Source organism: Catharus ustulatus, chromosome 2 (assembly GCF_009819885.2).
Source record: "Catharus ustulatus isolate bCatUst1 chromosome 2, bCatUst1.pri.v2, whole genome shotgun sequence".
Classification (NCBI taxonomy): domain Eukaryota; kingdom Metazoa; phylum Chordata; class Aves; order Passeriformes; family Turdidae; genus Catharus; species Catharus ustulatus.
The window spans coordinates 89,874,790-89,881,032 of record NC_046222.1 but is presented as its reverse complement, the minus strand read 5'-3'; positions in this window follow the sequence as shown (position 1 = coordinate 89,881,032).

Here is a 6,243-nt window from a genome sequence, read left to right as displayed (position 1 = left end):
TCCAGGGAGCCATTAATTCCTAGAACTAAAGTAACAAGCAACACAAAAGTCAAATACTAAACTAGGTCATAGGTAATATGTAAAGGAAAGCTAATATCACTCATGGTTTCCACAATCAGCATTGCAAAAGTCAGTGAGATAAACAAAGGCAAAGGTCCAAAATCCTCTGGTTCCTCAGGACATGACAACTCCCACATGTCCTCATTTGGGTTAATAACACATTTTTTTTCCAAAAAAAATGAGTTTTATCTGTCCTTGGAGAACATGTGAGTGTGATGGAGCCAAATTTGTCCCTTTCTGCTTTTCCCACAGGTAAAATACACTGGACTGCAAAGCTCCTGCACTAGCTCATTACTAGAAGGAAAGGGATAGAGGAAGACCAGAAACAGTGGAAAGATACCTGAAATAACTTCTGGATTACAATTATTTTGATTTTGAGGCACTACACCTAAAACAATGGCTAATTCTCAAGTAACAGCACCGCATTTTCACTCACCTTTTCCTTATACCATGTATGTTGGTCCCACAAGTAATTATTCCTCCCACCAGTCTTGTCTTCTTTTTTGTGTACTGAGGTCAAACAAAACTGAGTCAAAAAAAATCTCTCTTTTTTACTACTTTGGAGCCTAAACCTAGGGCTGAGGTCCTGGGGAATAAAAATGACATCTAGGTCAAAAAATCTGCTGGTATTAAGCTGATGCACTGTTGAGCTATTTTTGCTGCTGCCGTGAGAAGTATCAGATTTGGCACTAGAGGGATGTAGGGCTTTGGCACCTCCTACCTCCCCCCACGCAGGCAGATACTGGCCCAACCACCTTCCTTAGGCTCTGTTTGCTGGAAGCCAGCTCTGATCACCTGATTTGATTTTTCCACAATCCTAGGCCATGAACTGAAGAGCTGTGAGTGACACCATAGGGTCTGTTCTCCTGGAGGACTTTTTCTACCTGCCTGCAGGTGTGCTTGATTAACTTGCCCATGTCCTCTGGGTCATCTCAAGAGGAGAAGGACAGAGCATTGTCACAGTGTGGCCCCTCTTCAGGGCTCACACACAGTCCAGTGTGTGATTGGAGATTGGATTGTTTGGCCTGAGAAAACAAGATTCATCCTGCAACTTCATGCAGGAATAGGGAAAGCAAATTATGAAGGTGAGCTGAAAAGTAGCAGCCAGTCTGATGCTGACTGTGGAAGAGAAAAGTCTGAACCAGACACTGTGGTGGTTTGTACAGAGGATGAGAATAATGCAAGTAATCCAAACAAATTAAAAGAAGCCTTTCTGACTTCATTTTTCACTTTGGATCAAAACCACACAAACAGATCTTGGCCCTCTGCCAGCTCCTCTACCCACAGCATCAGCTCTTGAGTGGCTGCACTTGCCAGCTGCAACTTCCAGCACCCTTGCTAACTTTCATCAGTTTCCTTCCTCTCTTTTCATTCCCTTCTGTAATTTCACTGGTGGTGTTAAATGGGTCTTAGATCACCAGATAGTTCAGCAAAGCAAATTGTCCCAGTTTAGTTTTTCCTTTACTTGGAGCCAATACAGTCAATAGTCTGTGAGTAATTTTCATTTATTGTTATTTACTTATTCATGGTCTCCACATAAAGCCCTGAAAAATACCAAAATTATCTCTTTTTGCAGAAATTACCTGTTTAAATTTTTATCATTAACAGGATATGATTTTAGTGTGCTTTGAGTGAGTGGGATAAAGGGAACAGTGAATCATTTATATGAAATAGTGAGTCCCATCATTCCATGACAAATCAGTTTAGTCAGCTTAAGACTGTGCAGCCCATTTTTGTGACAGGAGAACCTGATTCCCTGTTTTAATGTGCTTGTGTAAAGATCTCTACTGTATACTTTGGACACATCTTCTACCCATGGGAAACCCCTAGGGTTGCAATCTTCAAGTGTTCCTGGAATGTTTAAAATTCACATTCTTATGCAATCACTTCAGAAGGTGTCACTTGGTGGTCTCTCCTTGTATCATCATGGCTTGGCCTTTCCTAGTCTTTTTTGTGAATGACAGGAAAGAAGTGAAGGGAAAAAAATCAAGTGAAGGTGGCAGGCAGAATACATGGATGAACAAGGAGTTCCTATCTAAAATCAGACATGAAATAGATTCCACACACAAAATGTGGAATCTGGGTGGTCTTTCAGGGACAGGGTTAGAGAAGCCAAGGCCAGCATGGAGCTGAATCTGTTAAGGGACGTGAAAGGCAACAAGAAAGGATCCACAAGTGTATAAATAGCAAAAGGAGGGCTAAGGAAGACACAAACCTGCTGCTGAATGACTCCCATGCTATGCAGGGCCTTTGTCCCCACAATGGAAGTTCTTCTCTTTGTTAATGTCTGGTACTGACATTAACTGCTCCCACATAAATTTCAAATCCTTACCCAAAAGAATAAGTATGCATGGTCATTAAAAAAAAATGTTAAAAAAAAATAAAATATATATATATAAAAATATGAATGTTCCATCAGCAACTAAAAAAGGAGTCTTTAAAAAACAGACCGTAATAGAATAGATTATAGTATTTTAGTTGGAAGGGGGCCTACCTAGTTAGAATGACCATTTAGTTTAACTACCTGACCACTTCAGGGCCCACAAGAAATTAAAGCCTGGTATTAAGAGCATTGTCCAAATACCTCTTAAACCCTGACAGGCTAGGGGCATTGACCACTTATTTGTAGGAAAAGTCTGTTAAGTGTTTGACTTCCCTCTCACTAAAGAAATATTTCTCAATGTCAACTCGAAACTTAAAAAAAACAAAAACAAAAGAAATTAAATCTGTTGGCTGAAGTTAAACATCTTTTTAAAAATCAGACACAAGCAAGGACCTCTACAAAACTAATAATTGGATAGTTGAAGTTATATAGCACAGGAATACAATTTTAAAAGTTAGTGGGTAGTATACAATTTCTTTATTGGATGGGATTGCCTGTTTAATTTAGAAAAAATCTTTCATTATGACAGTTAATGGTGCATGTTCCATTTTTTACTACATTGCTTTGTTAAATTTTATACTTGCTGTGCATATCCTTAAAAATATTTATAACAAGTAATACGTTTTTGTTCTTCAAGTTGTGCTTTTGTTTTCTGGGGGAAAAAATAATGAAGTTCTAAATTCAGGGATGCATCCCCAATTTTGGGACTTGCGTCAAATGGAAACCATTTGCACTGCTCAAAGTCATTTGCACTTTTCTTTCCCACATCTCTTTTCCCATCTATTTATGTCAACATCACATGTTGAGTCATTCAATTAAACATCAAAATGGCCAAAGCAAATTTTACCATAAAGTCTATAAAACAATCTGTAGAAGACAGAGTGGTTGTGTACAAGTAAACTTATGAAGACCTCTTGATTGCATAATCCTTAAGACTATGTGAGATTAAAAGACTCGTGATTTAATATACCTTAATATACATTGATAATAAATAAGACTATGTAATTACATAATTGCAGTATTACAGTCCTGTAATGCTGGGAAAGGTTAGAGGCTAAATATAATTTCTGTGAGTTTCAGTTACTCTCCTTTGAAGAAGCCTGCTGTTTCCATCTGCCATGATGAAGTATTTTGACCTATTTTTGAGATTCCCAATCCTCTGGCACATTCCTTTTCAAAACACCAAACACATCTGTCCTTGGTCTTTCCTGGTAAAAGGCTGGGCTCCTGCCATCCTGGAACAATTGCATTGCAGGTGAGGGGATTTATTCCTGTTCCCTAAAATGGTAAAGAAGCTGAGAGGGATGCAACAGGAACAGTTAGTGAATATATATATATGTCGGGAAAAGGTCTGATTTATTAAAGAATATACAAGCTGTAATAGGTAGGAAACTATGGTGGATTACATAGAAGACAAAACCTAAACATTAATTTCTGGAAGAAAACATGTTTTATTAAAGTACATCCTTCTATCTAGCTACCTTTCCCACAATTAAATAAAAAGTAAAGCAGGAAACAAGAAGAAACTTCAAACTGGTCACTAGTGTTTCCATTGCTAAAAAGAAAGAACAGGTAATGGAATCGGTATACAACAACTAATATTTCCTTTTCCCACCAAAAGCTATTTCATTCTGTGTATCTCATTTCTCCATGAGTTCTCACTTGCTGAGTGCAGTGGGCAGGAGACCACATCAGGAATATGTCTGAGCATTATTTAATCTTTCTGAGTTTGAACTCCTTTGGAATACCTCCAACAAAACACGCAAGGTAAAGTCAGAAATCACAGCATGAATGGAGAAGATTTGATGGTTAAATAACCATTTCAAAACTGGATCATAGCCTCTCCCATGAGTAAGTTACCAACTGAGGCTGCACCATGGAAATCCTGACCTGTCTTTCAAATCGTGAGAGAAACAGCACTGCTTCTGAAAATCAACTTTTATGTCCCACACTGACCTATCTATTGCAGAGATTCGTGACTATCACTGTTACTTTTTCAGCTCCTGAAGTCCACAGCAGCATTCTGTTCTCATGTGACAGACCTGTGTGAAAGTTGACTCCAGTGAAAGCTAAGATGTTAGAAAGGGTATGGGAAAAAAAGAATAAGATTTGGTCTTGATTTGCTTCTGTGTTTGTAAAGAATAGATACTGTCCCCAAGGGTGACATGTGAGGAATAAGACTGCAAGGAAAGCAGGTGACAACCAAGAGGGTTTTGCCTGCAACATGCACACCATCTCTAGGGCACAAAGAGGGTGGGCACCAGGCAGGCACTGATTTAATTCTTATGTTCTCCGAAGATGTTGAAGGCTCCTGCACATATTGCTGAGTCCCAAATGATCAGGAAACTCCATTAAATGCACCCTGGGTTTTCCAACTGGCTTCCCTCCCCCTCCTCCCCTGACTGCTGCAGACAGTGATGGGGAGGAGATAAGGATTCAGTTTAAGAGTTCTTCCGGAGAAGCATCTGCACATGCTGTTATATTGGAGATACTGAAAGTAAGATAAGGACATTAAGAATGATTTTTTTCCATACTACTTTTAGTTTCTTATGAATGCAGTTTCACATATTATGACTAAATGAAGCTGTTGGATTTTTCTGCTGCTGAGTGCTGAATTTAACGTTGTGAGTCAGATTATTGAAGTGGATCTGTTTTGTTGTTTACAACTTTTTGGGATATTCACTGGAAAAGGACAAGTGGAAGGCTGTTCCTGCAGCCTCTTCTATGACTACAGTTGTGCAAGCTACAGCACCAGCAAACCAGTGCTCATGGCCTTTCAGCAAGATGTTAACTTCAACATGCACTGACACAGCCATGAAAAAGCCAAACATCACCAGATTTTACCCATTGCTGATATGTTGGTATCTCAGGTGGAGGGTGTGTTGAAACAGGCTAAATGCTGTCTGTGCTCAACTTAACAGCAAAAACTTGTGGCATCTGGAAGAAAACATTTAAAGCTTTTTTTTTTTTTAATGGTGTGAAATAAAGCTAGAGTAGTCAATAATCTCAGGATGTACTGAGATGACTGCAGATTCTTATCTGTGAAAAGCATTTCAATCCTTGTCTCAGGTATTTGTTTTGAAAGATGCAGGTACTGCACTCATTTCATTCCTCTGACAGTTTATTGCATTGACATATTTATTTTAGGTAAGAAAAAACTGCCCAAAAATTTCAGCATACTAAAAATTCCATTCTTTTGAAACTACTGACCAAGGAATTTTGGAAACATAGGACTTTAATTTTTGAACTGGACCTGATCTCTGTTGGTATTTTCTTATTGAGAATTTTTATTTGCTTTCTCATATCATTACAGTTCTTATCCCTCATGGACTTTGACTGAGAATCATCACTTTTCATTTCTAACATGCTTAAATTTAATCACAGAAAGATCTGCACAGCTGGTATTGAGCTGTGAACCTGTGATACACTGAACAGTTCATTCTCATTTTCATAACAGATTAAATCTCTCATGAACTTTCTACTCCTGAAAACTCCACATTCCACCACTGTTGTTGGCACTGTCCTAAAAATTTTCCAGACTGCAGTCACTGTTTAAATATATCTCAGTTTTCTTGAATTTAATTCTTGCACAAAATATGATAAAGTCAAAGATATTTTGAACAGTTTTGTCTTTACCTTGAAGTCAGGTATTGAATTAATTTAATAAAGATTAAACCAGCAAATATTTTAGACCAGTCACAGGGCAGTGCAGCAATCAGAATATGAGAGCAGGGAACTGTGAAGGAGAAATATGCAGGGAGCAGAATCTCCTTATGCTGATGTTGCTCTCAGAAAAAAAA